The sequence below is a fragment of the Balaenoptera borealis genome (assembly GCF_965194805.1).
Source record: "Balaenoptera borealis genome assembly, chromosome: 12".
NCBI classification, from domain to species: domain Eukaryota; kingdom Metazoa; phylum Chordata; class Mammalia; order Artiodactyla; family Balaenopteridae; genus Balaenoptera; species Balaenoptera borealis.
Window position 1 is genome coordinate 81,763,570 of NC_138869.1, and position 23,489 is coordinate 81,787,058.

Here is a 23,489-nt window from a genome sequence, read left to right on the forward strand (position 1 = left end):
CCAAAATGAAAATAAATAAGGAACGAGAAGCTTTAAATGACACAATAGGCCAGATAGATTTAATTGATATTTATAGGACATTCCATCCAAAAACAGCAGATTACACTTTCTTCTCAAGTGTGCATGGAACATTCTCCAGGATAGATCACATCTTGGGTCACAAATCAAGCCTCAGTAAATTTAAGAAAATTGAAATCATATCAAGCATCTTTTCTGACCACAACGCTATGAGATTAGAAATCAATTACACGGAAAAAAAGGTAAAAAACACAAACACATGGAGACTAAACAATATGCTACTAAATAATCAAGAGATCACTGAAGAAATCAAAGAGGAAATCAAAAAATACCTAAAGACAAATGACAATGAAAACGTGACAATCCAAAACCTATGGGATGCAGCAAAAGTAGTTCTAAGAGGGAAGTTTATAACTATACAAGCCTACCTCAAGAAACAAGAAAAATCTCAAATAAACAATCTAACCTTACACCTAAAGGAACTAGAGAAAGAAGAACAAACAAAACCCAAAGTTAGCAGAAGGAAAGAAATCATAAAGATCAGAACAGAAATAAATAAAATAGAAACAAAGAAAACAATAGCAAAGATCAATAAAACTAAAAGCTGGTTCCTTGAGAAGATAAACAAAACTGATAAACCTTTAGCCAGACTCATCAAGAAAAAGAGGGAGAGGACTCAGATCAACAAAATTAGAAATGAAAAAGAAGTTACAACAGACACCACAGAAATACAAAGCATCGTAAGAGACTACTACAAGCAACTCTATGCCAATAAAATGGACAACCTGGAAGAAATGGACAAATTCTTACACAGGTATAAGCTTCCAAGACTGAACCAGGAAGAAATAGAAAATATGAACAGACCAATCACAAGTAATGAAATTGAAACTGTGATTAAAAATCTTTCAACAAACAGAAGTCCAGGACCAGATGGCTTCACAGGTGAATTCTAGCAAACATTTAGAGAAGAGCTAACACCCATCCTTCTCAAACTCTTCCAAAAAATTGCAGAGGAAGGAACACTCCCAAACGCATTCTATGAGGCCACCATCACCCTGATACCAAAACCAGACAAAGATACTACAGAAAAAAGAAAATTACAGACCAATATCACTGATGAATATAGTTGCAAAAATCCTCAACAAAATACTAGCAAACAGAATCCAACAACAGATTAAAAGGATCATACACCATGATCAAGTGGGATTTATCCCAGGGATGCAAGGATTCTTCAATATACGCAAATCAATCAATGTGATACACCATATTAACAAATTGAAAAATAAAAACCATATGATCATCTCAATAGATGGAGAAAAAGCTTTTGACAAAATTCAACACCGATTTATGATAAAAACTCTCCAGAAAGTGGGCATAGAGGGAACCTACCTCAACATAATAAAGGTCATATATGACAAACCCACAGCAAACATCATTCTCAATGGTGAAAAACTGAAAGCATTTCCTCTAAGATCAGAAACAAGACAAGGATGTCCACTCTCACCACTATTATTCAACATAGTTTGGGAAGTCCTAGCCATGGCAATCAAAGAAGAAAAAGAAATAAAAGGAATACAAATTGGAAAAGAAGAAGTAAAACTGTCACTGTTTGCAGATGACATGATACTATACATAGAGAATCCTAAAGATGCTATCAGAAAACTGCTAGAGCTAATCAATGTATTTGGTAAAGTAGCAGGATACAAAATTAATGCACAGAAATCTCTTGCATTCTTATACACTAACAACAAAAGATCAGAAAGAGAAATTAAGGAAATAATCCCATTCACCATTGCAACAAAAAGAATAAAATACCTAGGAATAAACCTACCTAAGGAGGTAAAAGACCTGTGCTCAGAAAACTATAAGACACTGATCAAAGAAATCAAAGATGACACAAACAAATGGAGATATATATATAATGTTCATGGATTGGAAGAATCAATATTGTGAAAATGACTATACTACCCAAAGCAATCTACAGATTCAATGCAATCCCTATCAAATTACCAGTGGCATTTTTTACAGAACTAGAGCAAAAAATCTTAAAATTTGTATGGAGACACAAAAGTCCCCGAATATCCAAAGCAATCTTGAGGGAACAAAATGGAGCTGAAGGAATCAGACTCCCTGACTTTAGACTATACTACAAAGCTACAGTCATCAAGACAATATGGTACTGGCACAAAAACAGAAATATAGATCAATGGAACAGGGTAGAAAGCCCAGAGAGAACGCCACGCACCTATGGTCAACTAATCTATGACAAAGGAGGCAAGGATATACAATGGAGAAAAGACACTCTCTTGAATAAGTGGTGCTGGGAAAACTGGGCAGCTACAGGTAACAGAATGAAATTGGAACACTCCCTAACACCATACACAAAAATAAACTCAAAATGGATTAAAGACCTAAATGTAAGACCCAACTCTATAAAACTCTTAGAGGAAAACGTAGGAAGAACACTCTTTGACATAAATCACAGCAAGATCTTTTTTGATCCACCTCCTAGAGTAATGGAAATAAAACCAAAAATAAACAAATGGGACCAAGCGAAACTTAAAACCTTTTGCACAGCAAAGGAAACTATAAAGAAGACGAAAAGACAACCCTCAGAATGGGAGACAATATTTGCAAACGAATCAACGGACAAAGTATTAATCTCCAAAATATATAAACAGCTCATGCAGCTCAATATTAACAAAACAAACAACCCAATCAAAAAATGGGTAGAAGACCTAAATAGACATTTCTCCAAAGAAGACATACAGATGGCCAAGAAGCATATGAAAAGCTGCTCAACATCACTAATTATTAGAGAAATGCAAATCAAAACTACAAGGAGGTATCACCTCACACCAGTTAGAATGGGCATCATCAGAAAATCTACAAACAACAAATGCTGGAGAGGGTGTGGAGAAAAGGGAACCCTCTTGTACTGTCGGTGGGAATGTAAATTGATACAGCCACTATGGAGAACAGTATGGAGGTTCCTTAAAAAACTAAAAATAGAATTACCGTATGACCCAGCAATCCCACTACTGGGCATATACCCAGAGAAAACCATAATTCAGAAAGACACATGCACCCCAGTGTTCATTGCAGCACTCTTTACAATATCATGGAAGCAGCCTAAATGCCCACCGACAGACGAATGGATAAAGAAGAAGTGGTACATATATACTATGGAATATTACTCAGCCATAAAGAGGAACGAAATTTGGTCATTTGTAGAGACGTGGATGGACCTAGAGACTGTCATACAGAGTGAAGTAAGTCAGAAAGAGAAAAACAAATATCGTATATTAATGCATATATGTGGAATCTAGAACAATGGTACAGATGAACCAGTTTGCAAGGCAGAAATAGAGACAGAGATGTAGAGAACAAATGTATGCACACCAAGGGGGAAAAGTGGCGGAAGTGGCAGATGAATTGGGAGATTGGAACTGACATATATACAGTAATATGTATAAAATAGATAACTAATAAAAATCTGCTGTATAAAATATAAATAAAATTTTAAAAAATAGGCAATACATTTGTGTGTGTGGTTTTCTATATGTTTTGTTGTACAATAACAAATTTAAAAATAAAACTTAATTCATAGTACTCTTTAACATTTTTGTAAAGAACATAAAATCTGCAGAAATTGTGGGTTATTTCATGGTCCCGCCCAACTCCTAAGTTTAGAAAAGTGAAGTGACACATGAGATCCACAGTGTTAGATGGTACATGGAGGGTCACGTAGATGGGTAAGAACGGACACAGTCATCGTTTCCACTTCTCATTTCAGTGCTTCCCCTCCTACCTTACGCTTTTCCCATTACTCCCTTCCCTGGATGAGCAGGGAAGTCTTTTCTGCTGAGTAATATGTGAAAACGCGTCCAAGTTTAGAGTGAGGCACCTGAGCACTGAGCCTGTCATCCATCACTGATCACACTGGGGTACTGGGAAACCTAAGGGGTATTCCAAGAGTCCCAGAGCCCAGCTCAGCTTCACAGACTAATAGAAAATGAGCAGCTGTTTTAATCTATGTAATCTCTGAAGCAGGACCATGCTATTTGGGTAAAATGGCAACTTTGCTGAAAAAGCTATTTCCACAGGTCAGCAGGGGAAAGGAAACATTTAAAGTCATTATCATGGACAACATGAGAGCGAAATCCAGGAATGTTAGTAAATGGCAGATAGTTTCAGGTTAGTGGCAGTACAACTCTTATTTGTTACTAAGGTTTTTGGTAAAAGAATTCCAACTCCCTAAGGCAATTATTTGAATTAGTACTTACAGTTTCCATATTAACATGCAGATGCTTAATTTGCATCCATCTTTTCTGAATACCTGTCCTGTAGGTCATCACCAACTTTCCTATACCCACTCTGTTTGAATATCAAGGACAGAACATGAGGAGATCTTCACTGCTAACCCCTGAGAGTCCATTCTGAGCCAGGGGGCAAGGAAGCTTAGGGTGGCTGAAATTTGTGTTGTATTTCTTCTATCGTCCATGATAATTTACAGGATTGTTAGAGAAACTGAAAAGTGCACCATAAATTTGTACTGGTTTGATTTCAGTAAACAGGACAAAGTAGAAGAAAAGTCAGGAAAAACTGAGACTAGAACAATAAGCATCCCTTCTGGAGCCAGCTCTTGGAGTCCTGGTAAGTTTCTGAGGGTACATTCCAGATAAGAACTAAAAGGCATAATGGTTGCCACCAGAGGGTGGAGAAAGGTCCTGCTCCTTGCTGTAATCAATTTTCCCTTTTATTTAAAATGACTTAAAAGATAGACATCGGTAACTTTGGCCTGGATCCTGATTCTCACTGCCACCAGAGTGCCTTTATTTCTAAATGAAACCTCCAAAAGGCTTCATTTCTGTCCAATGAATAAGCATTTTCTTTTAATTTCTTTGGTGGTATCCTTGATTTTCCTCTTTCCTTCCAAACGCTGCCTCCTTTTTTTTAAAAAAATATATTTATTATTTATTTGTTTTTGGCTGTGTTGGGTCTTCATTGCTGCGTGCTGGCTTTCTCTAGTTAACGGCGAGCGGGGGCTACTCCTCGTTGCAGTGCGGGGGCTTCTCATTGCAGGGGCTTCTCTTGTTGCAGAGCATGGGCTCTAGGTGCGCGGGCTTCAGTAGTTGTGGCACGTGGGCTCAGTAGTTGTGGCTCGGGGGCTCTAGAGCGCAGGCTCAGTAGTTGAGGTGCACAGGCTTAGTTGCTCTGCGGCATGTGGGATCTTCCCGGACCAGGGCTCGAATCCGTGTCACCGGCATTGCCAGGTGGATTATTAACCACTGTGCCACCAGGGAAGCCCCAAACTTTGCCTCCTTAAATATGTTTTATGTGGCCTGTTGAAGAACTTTCATGTTCTTTAAACATCTCCACCTTTACTGTCCAAGTCCAAACTTTCAGTAAGTTACACTTTGACTTTGTAAGAGTCTTCTGATGCAGGCCTGCCTCCAGTCACCCACTACCCCAGGTGTTTCCAAACCATTCTTTACAGAGCTGCCAGATCCATGGTCTTAAATGTTACAACAGCAGAATTCGCAGCAGATGGCAGAGTAGGAAACACCAGGAAGCAGCCTCTCCACCTAAACAGTTGCACTGGAAGAATGTCTGATGTATCCAGTTCGCAAGTTCTAGAGGAAGACTTGGACAGTAAATTGCTAGTTGATTTTGATCAATTTCAGCTCTTAGCACAGTAGCAGCTACCTATCCCCAAGCTGCAAGCAGCTTCCGGGAGCCAGGGTGGGCTGAAAGGACCCAGACCTCCAAATGTGGAGGATCTGTGCTCTCCTAGCTGACTGCTACTTCTGATCAAAGAGGTGCAGACAAAGAGGTAGGCCGCCATTGTTGTTGTACCTCCCCCAGTTGTTGCAAGCCCCTCCCCCTTTGGCTGCAGTGACTGCCAAGGGATTTAAAGGGCCAGCACCCTCTTTTTCCTCCCTTCATTTTTCTCTTTTGAGAACCAGACCTTAAAGACTAGGAGATTCGAAAACAACTGCATATGCAGGGAAAATTAGAAAGTGACCATGCATGCCCAGGGAAAGGCTCAGAAAAGACCTGAGAAGACCTTAAGTTTATACCTCAGACTGACACTAGGCAAAGAGACAGTCTACAATTAAAACAAACAAACAAAAAATCAAAAAACAATAAACACAAAGACTAGCAAAAACAGCAAACCCTGGGAAAGAAGCAGAGTCTGATTTCTAGTGCCTCCCTGCGAATGGACACCAATGGAATGTGTGCATGGGATGCAGTAGTCTTTTCCTACTGGGGTCATTTCATCCTGTGGAGCCAGTAAACTCTACACAGGAGCTGCACCCCTGCCCCCAGGGTTCCTCTAGCTGCACAGGTTAGAGGCTCTAAGGACAAGTGGTCATATATTTGTAGATCACATACAGTCATCCCTTGGTATCTTCAGTGGATTGATTCCAGAACCCCCAGCAGATACCAAAATCCAAGGGTGCTCAATTCCCTTTTCATAAATGATGCATATAACCTACCCACATCCCTACCCACATACTTTAAATCATCTCCAGATTACTTATAATACCTAATACAATGTAAATGCTGTGTAAATAGTTGTAAATACAATGTAAATACTATGTACGTAGTTGCCTACAGCAGCGAATTTAACTTTTTTTTTTCACACACACACACTGTATTTTATTTTTACAAGAGATAAATAGACTGACACCAAGCATTGTAAATGGATGACCACAACAAAAGCAACAATGATTGCAATTACCAAACACGAAACACACTCATACTATGTCATAATATTGACATTCAGTCCAGTAATCCTCCACTGTAACAGCTCCTTTACTTTGCAGTGAAAACTGATTTGTATATAGCGAATTTAACTTTTGCTTTCTGGAATTTTTTTCGAATATTTTCCATCCATACTTGGTTGAATCTGCAGATTTGGAACCCATGGATACAAAGCCCTGACTGAATTTAAGAGAACTACAAGACGTATAAACAGCAACTTTCTCCTTCTTAGAGGAAATATTTTGAAGAAATTAGAACATGAAACAGATGCAGAAGTGTGAACATCTAATTCAGTAACTACAATTAATGTGTTGTTTTCTTATTTAAAAAAAAGAATAGTAGGTCAAACTATAATAGTTGCTCTTTATTTTGAGGGGCTCAAGGATACCTTGAAGAATCTACTGGAACTAGGGGTCCTTCTGCTCAGGAAATGCTACATCTTCACATATGCACCATTTACATACAATTTACGTGTAATTTCAGGGGATTACTGGAATTAGCTTAAAGTTGTCTTCCTTCTCTGACAATTTTTTATTCTGCCATCCCATGATCAGTGATATTTCCAGGTAATTCATGATGACCTGAGATATATTCCCTAACAATGTAGATTAAATAGGATTGAGAGCCACTCAAATTATAATATTTAGCTAGAAAAAGCAATTAGGCCCTAGAAAATCGACCTGTATGCTCTACTCTTCTCTTTCACCATATTCAGTGATTCAACATTTCAATGGTAACCAGAAAAAGCAATACAGAGTAGGTGGGAAACTTTGAAGACAATGGAAAATGAAAAAAAAAAAAACAGAATGTAATCTGAATACAATTACTGAGTATATTAAGGTCATGTTTTCCTTGCAAAGTTATGAGATTTGATGTATACTCATTTAGATAATCCAACAGCACAAAGACGCAAACCTACCAGGCAGTATGAAAGCAAATGTCACTACTGAAGGTCAGGAAGAAAAACATATTATATTACACAAAGTATCTATTTTTTTAAATAAATAACAGCTGTTCTTGATGTTCTGGAAGATAAATATACAGGGAGATAGATCCCTCACTAACTCTGACCATAAAAGAATACAAAAAGACATAAAAATGCAAATGCAAATCATCTATCCAATGAAAGATAGCTTATTGTACAGACAAAATCCTAGTGTCAATGGGTCATATTTTATAGAAGACATATATGGCAACAAACTAAATTAAAGATTCTTACAAAAATAGCTTTAAAGGAGGATTGAGAAAGAAGATATGCTAGTGGTAAAATTGGAAATGAGTCAGTATGTAATACAAGAATCTCTGAAGAAAGGCAATGACTGAAAATGATGTTAAGCCCTTCACCAATCATTATAAAAATTTTCTTGGTAATGAGTAAAGATCAGGAAACCTATTTATAAACAGCCCAAATTCTGCAACCCAGGCAGAACTACCTTTAAATATGTCTTTAAAATGTACAGATTATATATGCAACTACTGATAATTTAACATCATCAATGAATGAATGAATATTTGCAGAACAAAGGGAGGGAGGGAAAATGAAGGGGAGTTCAGTTTACTAAAAGGTTTTTAAAGCTACCTGTTTTTGACACTGCACTAAGCAGGGTATCACGTTAACTTGTTCACCATGATTTCCATGCTTAGCATAGGATTGGGCTTTAGTGTGTCCTCAACAATTCAGTGAATGAATGCATAACTCAAAGAACTACAGAAGTGAAGACCTATGTCCTGTGCTCTAAGGAGCTCACAGCCTTGGCATTGGAGCATTTCAGCCAAAACTTAGATGCCTTCATTTACACAGCGCTGTTCCCATCACTGGCATCTTCCAATGCTGTGCACTTATTTTTGGGAATCACAACTCTGAGTAGTTCAATTCTAGTGTTTTTGGTTTTTATTGATTTCAATTTTTCTACTCAAGTCCTCATATCCACACATATTATATAATCATTGGTGAACAAAATATTTATTGTTAAACTGGCTTGCTTCACAGACACTGTTAATGCTTGTGATCTTAAGCAGCTGTCTACTCTGGCATCTGGAGACGTGCCCATATTCCAGGCAGAAGCAGCACCCATCTCAGAGAGACAGTTATCTGAAATATTTTGATCGATGCCTAGTATTCAAAAAACCATTTCTGCTAAATTCAATAAATTTACAGGAATAGGGATGCCCTGCTAGTCCCCTGTCCCCTGTCCAGAAATAGGACCATCTATGTGATTCTGATACCCACTTTCCCACACTGAAAATCTCTGGCTTAGATAATGTCCAAAGTCCCCTTCCTTGACATCTGGGTTAAGACGGTAGATATCTTAAAACTTAATTTAACATGCTTTCAATAATAACAAAGTTGTAAAGTTTCCTAACATACTGGACTTCCTAGGTTAGTAAAATTTCAAAAAGGGGAAAAAAAATTCTTTATGTTACATCCAAAACACCTGCAGGAACATTTAGGAAATGCTCTCTTCCAGAAAAAGGCCTTGTCTTATTCACAGCTGATCATGAATAGCTTTAGAAACCATAGGATGCTGCAAACATCTCTAAAGGAATCACTAGAACAGGTTGGAATGAGAATAGGAATCAAACCTCTCAGCTATAATGCCTTTCTGGCTTTTGAATATAATTATTACTTTTGTTATTATTATTATTTCTTTTTGCTGATACGAGTCTTCTGGAACTTGGTAATTGTAAAATAGCAAAAAAAAAAAAAAAGTGGTAGAAACACTGTACTCGACAAAATTTTCACTTATGTTCTTGAGTGTTATCTTCAATATTTACAAGTTCTAAATTCTATTTTATTCTTTCAGGTAAAAGAAAAAGAAACACATATGTAACATGTTTTTCATATGAAATAGGTTTGCAGTGCCATAATAACAATGATAAAATGGGACTCTTCTGTTTCAGGGGCAGTTTGGGGAGCTTTTGCAGAGCTGGCATTCTTCTGAACTGGTTGGGAGGCCCCCAGGGGCTGTCTCCCAGGCGGTCATGGCCTCCTGATTGCACCCATGGGATCTATCATCTTCCTTTTTCTGATCCTGATGTTGGCTTCGCAGGAACCTGACCAAGAAGTTGCCACCCCTCCACCATTCTCACAACTCCTTTCTCTGTGATTCAAAATGTGTCTTGCTACCCCTCCTCCATCCTACAGCTTAATTTATTTACTTCTCAGAGGCAAAGCAAATATCACCAATCTCTATACAAAGGTGGCTGAGAGATCAACACTGTCTAGGTCACTCAGCTCTTACAAAAATACTAAAGATGTGGCTCTTTTAGCCTTTCTTGAAGAACCCTCTCCTGAAGACCCTGGAATGGATCACAGAGAGCTTGGCTGGCAAGTAAACTGAGTCACACACGATACTCTCTAGTAAACATCGGTCCTTCTCTTGGCTAATGACCAAGCTTGTCTTAGGACAAGCTTATGGACTAAACCATATGCAAATGGCATAAACCAAGCTTATGGTCTCCCTTCTGGTATAGAAGAATTTCTTTCCAGAATTTCAAAAAATAAATGATTAGGGGATCTACGCTAAAAGTTATCCAGACATCCCTGGGCATGCCCACATTTACAGTGAATGTAGAATGACCCTTTACTTCGACAGACTTCAATATATTTGTTTTAATCTATTTAGCCCTTTTATGTACAGTCAAAATGGAAATAACACTTAAATGAGCACATAATGTAGCACTCCTCTATGTCTTTAGATTTACACTCACAATCCTAGCTACATCAACCGCTGAACCTAGAAAGAGGAAAAATGGAGTTCTGGTCCCATGCCCAATACGAATCATCCACACATAAAAACCAGAAAGAACTGTAAAACATAATACAAAGAAAAATATGGTTTCTAAGAAACTCTCTCTTCATTTCTGACAAAAATCAATGTGAATAGAATTTGGATGCTTGCAAACCTTTGGAGAACTGATCCATCAATTTACCAAATAGTCCCAGGCCTGTATAAAATGGAGTGAGATTGAAGCACAGGACAGATATTGTTCTGGAAGGGCCAGGAAACATCCTTGACTGCCAGACAACTTAAGCATCTGAAAAAACTGATATTCCACAATGTGTGACGGCAACCTGTAATTGTTTTATTTCTGTAGCAAACTGACACTTGACATGTGAGATCTATTACTGGACATCCCTGAATAAAAACAAATCACAAAGTCCTGTAAATACAGTTTGACAAGAAGGGAAGACATAGCACAGTTTTAAGCTTATGGTGGAATTCCTCTCTGCATTTAAATGTCCATTATTGTATAAAAAATTGGCTTCGTCTGCTATATAGATGGAATAAAGTTTCTAGAAAGCAAAATGTTTAAATGTTTTCAGACGATCTATAATATAGAAGATCTTCCTCTCCTTCCTTCTGTTTTTTTTTTTTTTTCTTTTTTTGGCCCCACTGTGCAGCTTGTGGGATCTTAGTCCCCCCACCTGGGATTGAACCTGTGCCCTCAGCAGTGAAAGTGTGGAATCCTAACCCCTGGACCACCAGGGAATTTCCCCCTTCCTCCTTTTTAATTTTCCTGGTTCTTACCTTTTACCCTCCCTCCATACCTTCTTTCCTTTCTTCTTTTCCATTTTTTCTGTTTGGTCCAGAACGGACGCAGAAAAAAAAATACGCACAAGATGACCAGACTGCATAATTGAAATTGCCCAGAAAGAGAAAGAAGGAAAACTAGATTGGGATCTGGTTCTGGGTAAGAAGGAGTAAACACACATGCCCTGTCTGTCCCACTGAATGCAACTATAAAACCTGGAGAGAATGTCTGGAGCAGCAATGTGAGGGTTCTGAAAAGTAAATAATGGCAGGTGGGTTGGGGAAGGAGAGCAGAATTCCAAGTAGCACTGGACCAGTGGTGTGTTACCATTTTTGTATTTGTTTTCTTTCCCCCAGTTGCCTAAGGCTTCCACTCAACACATGCTAAAACCTAAAAGTGGGCAGCAGTGTCCACAGAGACCTCAAACAGCGGCACTTTAGTTCTGACTTAAGGAGCAGAAAGGGGTCCTTTAACACTCAGAGAGAGTGGGGAGATCTCTCCTGTGTTTCTCTTTTCTCCATTTTCTAGTGCCCCAGCCCCCAAGCTATCTTTTGGTAGCAGCAGGAGTGACAGCAGCAGCAGCAAGAACTCATAGGAACCTAAAACACTGAAAGAGGGAAACTCTTCTCTGATGAGAGGCACTATGGTCCCACGAGGATGAGGTGAAACCACGGTGCTTTTCTCTCTTTTTTTTTTTTTGACAAATGCTTACCCCCATCACCACCCTCCTTCCCCCCAGGGAAAGGTATTCCACATGCCTAAGTTCTGAGTCGGTCAAACACAACAGACTTGCAAATGGTCTTCCAAGGAACCACGAGAGAGGTCAAATAATAATTCTCTGGGAACAAGGCTTTGAACAAGCTGGAGTTGAGTTCTGCCCCCATCCAGCGCTTCTAGGCTTCCAGTTTTCACCATAGTTGTTGGCCCTTAGTTTTTGAGCCTCCCTGATAAAACTGAAAGCAAGAGATGGAACTAGGGCTGCTGAAAACACCACACTGCTCACTGGTTTTATCCGGCTTCAATCATTTTGCTCTCTAGATTGCTGCAAGCCTTGAGTGAACTTCTAAAGTTCTAATAATTTCAACTCTGATCATTCTTTTGCAAGATTTACTTTGTTGCTTTTATGAAGGAGGGAATTTTTAGATGTCCATACTCTTCCATTTTCACTAACGTCACATATATAAAGACTTATATCTGCCATAAAATTTACTGTTTTTACTATAATTTAGGTCTTCTTTCTGCCGCCCCTCATCCTCATCCTCTTTCCTAACTTCCATTTCTTAGATTGAAATCTCTTCTACCAGCCTAAAGTTACATATGATTTTGATTTTCTCCTAGAGTTTACCCCTAACTTACCAAGAACACACAATAGGACTTTTTTTCTGCCCTTTTCCTAAAGTTTACTTTTTAATTTATTTTTTAACATTTTTTGGCCTTGTGGCTTGCAGGATCTTAGTTCCCCGACCAGGGGTTGAACCCTCGCCCTGGGCAGTAAATGTGTGGAGTCCTAACCACTGGACCACCAGGAAAGTCCCTTTCTGAAGTTTTCAATGTTCATTTCTTCCTCACAAAAATGGCAGATGTAACACAACTGTATTAAACTACTTTTGTTAGCTGACTCTAGAGCATGACCAGCCTGAGCTGTTTCCATGTTCTGCTTCTCACCTGGTGAAACCCCATCACTGACACCTAATCAGGACCATGCCTGTATACTCACCTGGGTTTCCCAAGCTCTAGCCTCTGCCAACCTCTTTGATGTTATTTCCCAAGGCTCTCTCTTTTTTTTGCTCATGGCACTGGACCTCATTCACTTTCCAACTGGATGGCCAAATAATCTAGTTCTTTGCTTCCCCCATGGTCTTTGCACTGTTGTTCCCCTTGCTTGAATACTTTTCCTCTTCCCACTGCTACCCTATTAACTGATTCTACTACCCAGTTCAATGCTGAGATATGACAGTAGTCTTCAGATGGAAGAAATTTCCCTACTCATTACACTTATAAAATAGCACCATTGAAACCATACTATGTTCCTGCAGATGAGATCCAGTCCTCTGGTTTGTTCAGTTATATCCTATATGAAATAGCCTATTTCATGGTTACTTGACTCTGGAGATTACTGTCATCAACTCCCGATTTTCAATAAACTTTTGTTTAAAATTAAAATCATCTCTTTCATCTGTTCTGCATTACCAAGATGCAGATCAATGTCCAGTCATAGACTACATCTGATATTAGCGTCCTGCAATCGAAATAAGCATTTTAAGACTTTTCTCCTTAGAATTCTGTGGAAAATTGAGGTATGTATCCAGTTAGGACACTACTTGGTTTTGAATCCTGTAGCTTCTTTTCCTCTATTTCTTTTCTAAAACTGGATTCTGGAAACAGAAAAAGCAAAATGCAGCTACCTGATATATTTCTTCTCTTGGTGAGTTCACACAAACAATAATTAACCTGGACAGGAGATATGTAGCCACAACCAGAGAATATAACTCTATCTATTGGGAAATATAAGTCCTTCATTATTTAAAGTTGTTTCTCTATTTTCTTAGCAGCCTGAAAACATTAATTTTAAATGCTAATGGGAATTACTAGAATGCTCCTAGATACAGAATAGATTCCAAATTTAGACTTAGCAGCTGTAGGCAATCATCAAACTGAATTACCTGGAGGGATCTGGGAAAATGGCAGATGCTGGTCAATTACCATAACCTAATTGTAGCAGGGCGCCTGGTTTAGATAAGATAGTAAAACTTTTATTAGACTGGAAAAGAACTATCATTTGGGGGATCTCAAGCAGTTTCTGCTTACCAGGGAGGAAACTAAAATTTGCATTTGGGGAAGACTCCTCTGAGAGAGCTCTTTCAGTAATGCAAGTAAGTACCTACTTATTATTGGGGGGCGGGTAACTTCATATACAGGTGAAAAACCCAAATATATTATAGATGCTTCAGAATGAGCTTAATAAAATGAACTGAAGAGCTTTGACAGAACTATAATGCATGAGACTTACAGATTTGCTTTTCCAAATCTGAATTATAGCTTCCAATTGCCTTAAAATTTTTTCTTGTTCTCAGTAAGTTCTGTGATTCCTATTCAAGATAATTATTCTCTAGACATCAGGAATACGGATATTGAAAGACGAATGTAAAAAGGAATTTACTTGGCTTGACCCTGAAGACTCTAATCGCAATGCTGTCACTGAAGACTGAATAACCTAGATTTGTAAAATGTACCACAGTGATTATTCTGTCTGGGTCATTGGGAACTCACAGGAATGGATGGGGTTTCGGCTTCTCTGAGAAAGGATTTTAGTTGTCAATCACTCTCAGAAAAGTTTAATTATGAGACAGAAAATAAAGTGAACACTGGACTAAGGAAGAGAATAATTTCCTTTTTCTGTTGCTGGTTGGGAACAGTTCAGCCTGTACTCTTACATACAGAGATGTTAGAAGCATTCTTGATTGTGGGGTGTTGACCTTCAGCTGAAAGTAGATCAAGAGCAAAAAGAGGTGAATTCTCAAAGGACTCCACGGTCAGCATTTCTCTCAGCTTGACTAAACTTTAGACAGGCTTCTCCCAGATTCTAGGTCCTTCCTCTCCCTATTTTAGAGCATTTACTTTAGAAAATGTGTCATTGTATATTCTTTCTCTGCCTCTTTGAAGTGTAAATATTTTAAAAGCCTCTTACTTGTTTTGCATCCCAGGACTGTCTTTCTCAAGGACCTGGGAGCCATCCATTTGAAAGGTAACCATCAAGGAAAATGTGGCCTCTTTCTTCCAGTTTGTGGGAGAATAAGAGCCCAACTTCCACAGGAGCCTTCCTCCAAGTTTTAAACCTCCCTTCTGTCAATAAGATAGGGGAAAGTTTACTTTTCCTTTGAATAAGGCCACTTAGGGAACACAGATGGCCTATGATGGCCCCTCCCACCAACCCCAGCTCTAAAAGCCTCTCCTGCTGTGCCCTTTGTTTCTGTGGAGTTGAGCTCAGATTGAGTTCTGATCTCTCTCCCCTACAGCAATTGCTTTGATAAAGCCTTCCTTACCTGTTGAACTTTGTCCAGTGTAATTTTGCTTTGACCAGATTGGTCCTTTCTAATGTTAGGATGATACTATCTAGCAGTGTGTGCAATTCACTAGTAATGTTTAGTATTTGCTTTGATAGGGACTGGATCTTATTTTACAGCCGTGGAATAGTGATGCTGGCCATATGCATTTAATGTGTTTATCTCCAGGGTACTGCTGACACTAGCAGACTCAGAGTCACCATGCACTTGGTTTTGTTAAATTATTTAGGAATTTTGTATAAAAGGAACTTTGGGCACTGGCAAGCACATTCTTTCAACTTCACTTTTCAAATAATTGCTTACTTAGCAAATATGAAATCACCATCCTCTCTCAAAATGTGCGGCCCTTGCATGAAAATTTTTAGGTTGACGGAATTATTGGGTATCTTGATGACATTGTTGCATGGATGTTTACATTCCTCAAACTCACTGAACTATACAATTAAAATAGGTGAATTTTATTGTACGTAAATTGTACTTTTTTACTAAAGTATACAAATTTTAATAAAGTAGAAAATAGATTTTTTAAACTAACAAAAAGCTATGAACAAAACAACAGAACAAAAAGTTTTAGCCTTTGTTGTGTTTCTTTGGCTTCTCTTTCCTCAGGTATCAATATTTTATAGAAGCAATCAGAATAAAACCAGTTGTCATGTCTCTCCAAAAATACTTTAGCAAGTAATAAACAACTAATTTATAGGAACTAATTTCCAATTTTTTAATCTATTGCAATTCTGTCTGTGAAATATAAAATAAATAGCCATCAGAGAAGATACTATTTAATTAATTTGAAAATATGCAGTTCTCATTTGGTTCTCTATGATAAGGGACCATAATGATAAGATTATGTTATTTCTAATATTCAGCAGCTTCTCTAGAAGAACCATGGTAAGTCTGCATCAATTTTTCAGTATCTTCTGATTTCATATTTGGTAAATAACACAAATATCTGAAAAAGCAGGGATAAAAAAGGTGCTTACTAGTGCCCAAAGCACCTTTCTTTCAAAATTAACAGATATTATTCCCATTTTTCAGGGTTGTTCTTCCTATGTCCCAGCTTTAGCAAACAACTTCGTCTGTCATTATTTTTCATTTTCTTTCTTGTAACCTTTCATTTGTAACTGAGGGAAGTATGTTATGAAAGAACTCCCTGTTTAAGAGCCTTAGTGAGATTTATGCATTTTGCTAACTTATGTGGCATATGTCTAGATGAATCGTGCCTAAAATTTTCTTAGTTATGACCTTTCGTTTTGATTATGTAGTTAAAAGCATGATCTATTCAATTTTTAATTTCACAGACTACTGTTGTATGTTTTTGATTATTCTAGAGACACAGCATCCTCTGTAGTTTCAAAAAACTAAAATACAAAAATTTTAACTATTTGTACACTGAATTAAATTGCATCATTAAAAATATTCGTATTTTTAAAAAGAGCAAAGGAAAGCTGTATTTGTTATTTTGTTTGCAAATATAGTAGAAAACGACCACATAATAATTTGTTTTGGAGGTAATATCTCACAATAGGGTTTCAGGTATGGAGACTGAGGATTTAAGTCCCCTGTACTGATATATGCATAACAAAACATATGAATTTGAAACCATAGCATACGGTGCTAAATAAGATATTACAGGGTTTACAAAAAGTGACCAGAATATTGTGGGGAACATATTGTATGAAAAACATTTGGCAAAAGTTGAGAGAAGAAAAGACACAGGAAGAATAGACATGGCAAAAAGACACATGTGTTCTGTGTGGGCACAAATGGTAGATGAAAAGAAATGAGAGTGAGTTATAGGGAAGCAGATGGCAGCTCAATATAAGAGGAAAATTTTATCAGAACTTTCCAAAGATGGAAATGGCCACCTCAGATGTTGATAAATTTTCATAAACTTCATAATGCTAACGTATTCAAGCAAAGTTTGTATTGCTACTTATTAATGTTATAGAGAAGATTCAAACATTGGATTCTGTATAAAATAATGTCAAACGGACCCTCATTATTCTAACAACCTCTCAGGCAGGGTTGCCCAAGCTCATTTGTTCAAGTGCTCTGAGACTATTTCCTACTGTCTTGGAGACCATGATGAGAAGGCCTTTAAGCTCCATGTTTCATCCAGGAAAGAAGAAATGGGTTCAGGCACCTTAGATGGCAGCAGATTCACTATCTCCAGTCTCTGCTCTGAACTGCATAATTCTATGTCTCTTGTGAAATCCCCTATCCTTTTTTCTAATCAAGGAGTACCCTGAAAATGGACTAGTGCAATACCCATAGCTTACCAATGCTTAGATTCTATTTATTTTTAATACAGCATAAGTAGATGTCAATTCCCATATGAGTTGTTAATTGAACTTAGTTCCTCTAGAGATGACAACTGGTGGTATACAAGCCAAATAGATTTGAGTGTCAGGTTCACCCAAACCAGATACATAAACAAGACCTGGGCTTCTTCTCTTTTCCTCAATCATCTCTCTCTACTCCTCTTTCTTCCTTTCCTTCTGCCATCCCATTATTCTTTTTTTCTCCCAAACAAGCTCACTTTTCAAACCAAAAAGAGAAAAATAAAAACATTATCTCTTCTTCCACAGCATTCCATCTCCAGTTCATTTCTGTCTTCTTTCCTGTGGATGATGTCTTCACATTAACTTATATCTTTTCCTATAGTGGATCTAATCTTCCTTTCTGCCTTCCTTCCCTGAACACTTAATACTGTTCAGGTACACAAAAGGGGTCACAGTACACCTTCCTTTCTCTGTGCCCTTATGTGAGGGAACACTTTTAAAAGATTAGAGTGGGAAGAAACAAGCCCACGGGCAGCAAGGTGTGGGCTGACTTTTTAGTGCAAAAAGCAGTGAGCCCCGGGCTTGCCCCATAAGGTAATCATTCTTTTTCAGGATGTTCAACATTGTGTATTGCCTCAGAGAAATAAGTTCCATGTTGAAAATATAATGCATTCTGTGCTTGGTTAAGTAAATCAGCGTGGGTTATGACAGATAACTTACTTCCTGCCCTGTTCTTAACTTTTAGAATAGTATCACAGAGCTCTTGAAGATGACTTGTTTTCATTAAAATCACTAAGCAAGGAAACTGAACTATCTCTACCCAGCACTGAAGATATAATTAAGTTGCTAGATGTAGCCTTGAGCAAAAGGACAAGTGTTAAACTGCCCTGGCTCTCTGGCTATTTTCAGCACACAGAGGATGACAGGGTAAATGAAAAACCAGTAGGTTGTTAAAGCTCATCAAGGAGAAACCTCCACTCTCACTAACTTTAGTCTTTTTTTTTTTTTTAAGTAAAAAAACATTTTGTTTGCCTCTCACATTCAGTACTTACTAAGCTCTGATGTACTTCCTCTCCAATTTTTCCTATCTTCATTGCCTTTTCTGCACTCCTATTAATATCTTACCTAAATTCTTTATCTTCATCATCTCATTCTTCTATATAATCTTTTGCATTATCAACTAAGCTCTAGTCCAAAAAGTCTTGAAATATTTCATTCTAAACATCAAACCTTTCATGACCAGTTGGTGTATGAAGTTACAGGTCAAAATCCTTTACAGTATTTGCACTCTACAACCTCAACCAGCAAATGTTTACTGATTATTTTAATAACTATCGCTCATGGTGCTAGGCCAAGGCCAAGGCAATGCAGTAGTGAGCAAAAATAGACACAGTAGACTTGCAGGCTAATGTAAGAAAGATACATTAATCAAATAATTGCAAAAGTAAAATTTAACTAAGAGAAAGTGCTTCCTACTTTGTCCTAGGTAGGAAGGTATTCCTGAGGGAGTGATGCTTGATCTAGGAGTAGGAGTTACTCAGGGGCAGAAGGGAAGGAAGGAATTTCCTGGCAGGAGAAGCCATCAGACTGCAGTGCACACCAGACAGTACCCCCAGCCCACCCAAAGCTCTGGAGCAAAGATTGCTTGTTAGAGAAGTTTTTCATGGGAGAAATGATGAAGCTCTGTCACCACCTCCTCGCTCATCATTAGCCAGGAGCTGCCCCCTCACCCCCAAATATAAAGTGTGACCACGGTCCAAAAGCTGAAGCAGACCCTAAAACTGTGAACAGCTGGAGGCTCTCAGATAGCACTGTTCCTGGTAGGTGGACAGGGAGTCCTCTCCTCAAGAGGGGTCTGAGCAGTGCTTCTCCGTGTTGTAAAAAAACAAAAAAATCAACGGAGTAAATTTTAAAGGTCTTACTGGCTTTAATCAATGATTCGCGAATTGAGCAGCATCCAATCTAGCAGACAGTGTTACAAACCAGGTCCATTTGCCCAACGCATAGCAAGGCAAATGCTGAGACGCAGAGGTTTACAGCCAAGAAAGAGTTTATTCACAAAGCAGCCAAGTGAGGATACAGGAGGAGTCTCAGGTCTGCCTCCCAGAAGGCAAGGGGGTTGGAATATTTATGGGATAAGCAGGGTGGTCTTAGGCATGGGGAGAAGTGATTGGAGGCAGGGAAAATGTGGGGTAACTGGTGTTCTGAGCAGGTGCATCTGCATTACTTGCTTCTGCATATTCAAGATGGAGGGGTTAGCATGATCTGAGGGTGGTGTTTTCCAGTGCTCTAATGTAAAAAGCTATTCCTCAGATGTCTACACAGGCCCAGTTTTAGGGTCAGTGGTCCCAACCAGCCCCAGCCGGTTCGCACAGGCCAGGAGCTGACACCCAAGTTCCTGTGAAACAACTGGGCTGTGTGAAGCTGGGAAGGTCATTTACAAGCCAAGTAGTTTCTTTAACAACCTGTTCCCTTATCTGTTGTTCAAGAATGGCTATTAGTTATTGGCTTCTGTTAACTCTATGGGGCATGGTGTCAATAGAAAGGAGCTCCGAGGAGCTGTAAAAAATGGAACACTTTTGCCAGGAAGCAGGAACAAGAAGTTGTACTGGGCAAAAAAAGTGGATTGTTATGGCAAGGTTACTTTCCTTTATGGGATGACAGGGGTCAATCAGGTAGATGACCTAACTAGTGCCGATAAGGTGATTCCTGAATGACTGGTTTAAGATTCCATTTCTGGGAGAGTTGAAAATATAATTAAGTCTCAGTTTGGTGATGTGGGGCTTAGCATAAGCGACTCCATTTTGGGAGTCTTTCTGTCTTGTTTTTGACAGTGCCTCCCACAATCCCCAATAATATACAATACCAGAGAGCAGGAACATTTTAATAGCATAATAGGTGCATTTATAAAAAAAAAAATAAAGGCTTAAACCACTGTTTAAAAAATCCACTCTGGTGGTTAAGTGGCAAAAACTCAGGACTGAACCCAGATCTACATAACCCCAAAGTCCATCATCTTTCCATTGTTCAAATTCAACATGTATATTGTCTGAGCACCTACTTGGTGCCAAGCTCTGTCCTAGACTCTGGGGATACCACAATGAACAAAGAGGCAAAAAGCCTGAGTTGTGAAGCTAAATATCTAGTCCTTCAAGATACTAACATAACTTGCAGATATGTGCAGAGCCACCATTGCAATCATTTACAGCCCATGAAGAATAACATTGTAAGTAAAAGTTAAAGGTGTTAAATAATTCCAGTTCTCATGGAGAGGAAAAATAAATGTAGTTAGACAAGTAAACTTGACATCAACTTATGAAAATATTCTAGAATGCATTTTAAAACAGATGGTTAAGAGCACAAAAGATAATAATCATTAAGTAATGATAGGATTTCATTAAGAAGAAATCATTCCTAGCCTGTCCACTTCCTATTGGAGCAGGGAAATATAGGCAGAAAGGGTCTTCATTTCAGTGCAAAAGGACATGTTTCCTACCTTTTGAAGAAGATTAAATATCAATTAAAAAATAACACGGTCAACCAGATTTACAGCTGGTGGTACCACTATTCTGCAAAATATATCTATAAAGAGAAAGTTGTTCCACCTGACAGATGGCTTTACGTCACAGGCTGAAAAAGCTTCTTAGTAATCTTGCTCAGTATCTTTATCCAAATGTAAATGAGTATAAGTTATGCTCACTACATACACAGAGTGGCACAAATCTAGGAGGAATGATTAACCTATTGAGGGATAAAATAAGGCTTAAAAATTAGCTCAATGCACTGGAATAATGAGCCTATTTGCAGAGGATGGGATAGGTTCTCACAGGGCTGCAAAAAAAAAAAAAAAAAAGAAAATCAACTTTCTTAATTCAGAATGGAAGATATCTAGTTTGGCAAAATTCATGTGAAAAAAAAAATTGCTCAAAAACTTTTAGTTGACCACCAATAAAGGCTAAGGTGACTATTTACTATGGGTACTAAGCTGCATTCTTTTTTTTTTTTTTTTTTTTAAGTTTTTTTTTTTTTTTTTTAATTTATTTATTTATGTATTTATTTTTGGCTGTGTTGTGCCTTCGTTTCTGTGCGAGGGCTTTCTCTAATTGTGGCAAGTGGGGGCCACTCTTCATCGCGGTGCGTGGGCCTCTCACTATTGCGGCCTCTCTTGTTGCGGAGCACAGGCTCCAGACGCGCAGGCTCAGCAGTTGTGGCTCACGGGCCCAGTTGCTACGTGGCATGTGGGATCTTCCCAGACCAGGGCTTGAACCCGTGTCCCCTGCATTAGCAGGCAGATTCTCAACCACTGCGCCACCAGGGAAGCCCTAAGCTGCATTCTTAGAAGTGTGGTTGAGTCTGTGCCAGTCAGAGAAGAGTAGTGAGTTCAAAGTAGAGAGCAAGATGCCTACCCTGTGAGGCTCCTATCCTCCCATAGAAACTTGGAGACAGGGTGCTGTCTCCCTTGATATGATGACTCTCAGGTCCTTGAGAAAGCCATTCCTGACTTGTAAAACTTGCAATGGAAACAGAGCAGGACCCTGTAGGGCCTTCCTGGAGAAAGACCCCCCGTGCCTCTAGCCTCTTGTTTATAGAAAAGCTTTTGCCTCCTAGGTCTTCCCCTAGTTCCAAAGAACAAATTTAATCAGAGAAGTGAGAAAATGCAGAAACAAAGGAAAGCAGTCATGCAAGACAAAATAATAATAGTTTAGCCATAAAACAAAGTCAAGGACCTTTAGTTCCTCCTCAAGGGCTATAGATAATATCCAGAGCCATATCCTTGAGTTGTTTTGCAGATACTAAAACTCCTACCAGGTGGAAGAAGTTAACTGCATGCTCACCACCAGCACATAACCCCAGACTGGTTGGAACCAGAAGGTTGACGACTGAAATTCCCAAAACATCACCCTGTTACCTCATCATCAACCAATCAGAGAATTGTGCACAAGCTGATCATGCACCCTGCGACCCTCTCCCTCACTCTGTCTTTAAAAGCCCTTCTGTGAAAGCCATTGGGGAATTCAGGTCTTTTGAGCATAAGCTGCGTGATCTCCTTGCTTGGCCTTGCAATAAATGCCATACTTTCCTTTACCACAACCCCGACTGGCACTGCTGAACGTCTGGCAAATGGACCCAAATTTGGTTCAGTAACATAACAGGCATTTTTAAAAAGATGTACACACATCTCAAAGGTGCAGAGAAAGAGTTTATAAGTTTACAAAAGAAACTGTTCTGAGAAAAAGGAAGAAGGAACATCTTTTCCCTTATACTTACTGGGAAGAATTAAGCCTCTTATGTTTAATTTTTATATGTCCTTAGAGTTGATTGGGAATGTATATATACACTTTAATGTAATCCCTGCCTTTTTATATTTTCCTCCTCTTTTTTAAAATTTTTTAAATTTCAGTAGGAAAAACAATTCATCACTTCCTCTCCCCTTATATTCTTTCAAATTTTTCCAATTAAAAAAAAATGGGGCTTCCCTGGTGGCGCAGTGGTTGAGAATCTGCCTGCCAATGCAGGGGACACGGGTTCGAGCCCTGGTCTGGGAAGATCCCACGTGCTGCGGAGCGGCTGGGCCCGTGAGCCACAATTACTGAGCCTGCGCATCTGGAGCCTGTGCTCCGCAACAAGAGAGGCTGCAATAGTGAGAGGCCCGCGCACCACGATGAAGAGTGGCCCCCGCTTGCCACAACTAGAGAAAGCCCTCGCACAGAAACGAAGACCCAACACAGCCATAAATAAATAAATAAAAACAAATACTTAAAAAAAAAAAATCCACACATAATCCTCAAGGTGAAATAAGCATTTCCATTAAAAAAAA

The 23,489-nt window shown here is 38.8% G+C and overlaps 2 long non-coding RNA genes across 2 annotated transcripts in view; one reads left to right on the plus strand and one right to left on the minus strand.

The window, feature by feature from the left end:
* The window catches only part of LOC309608195, a 775,896-nt gene that overhangs the window by 732,184 nt on the left and 20,223 nt on the right, over positions 1-23,489 (plus strand). The gene's annotated exons all lie outside the window — the stretch shown is intronic.
* LOC309608191 lies at positions 12,454-23,489 on the minus strand. The gene is made up of 2 exons (XR_014232715.1): positions 21,984-23,489; positions 12,454-21,656 (listed from the first exon to the last, which is right to left on the minus strand). It is a non-coding gene; the product is annotated as an uncharacterized lncRNA (long non-coding RNA).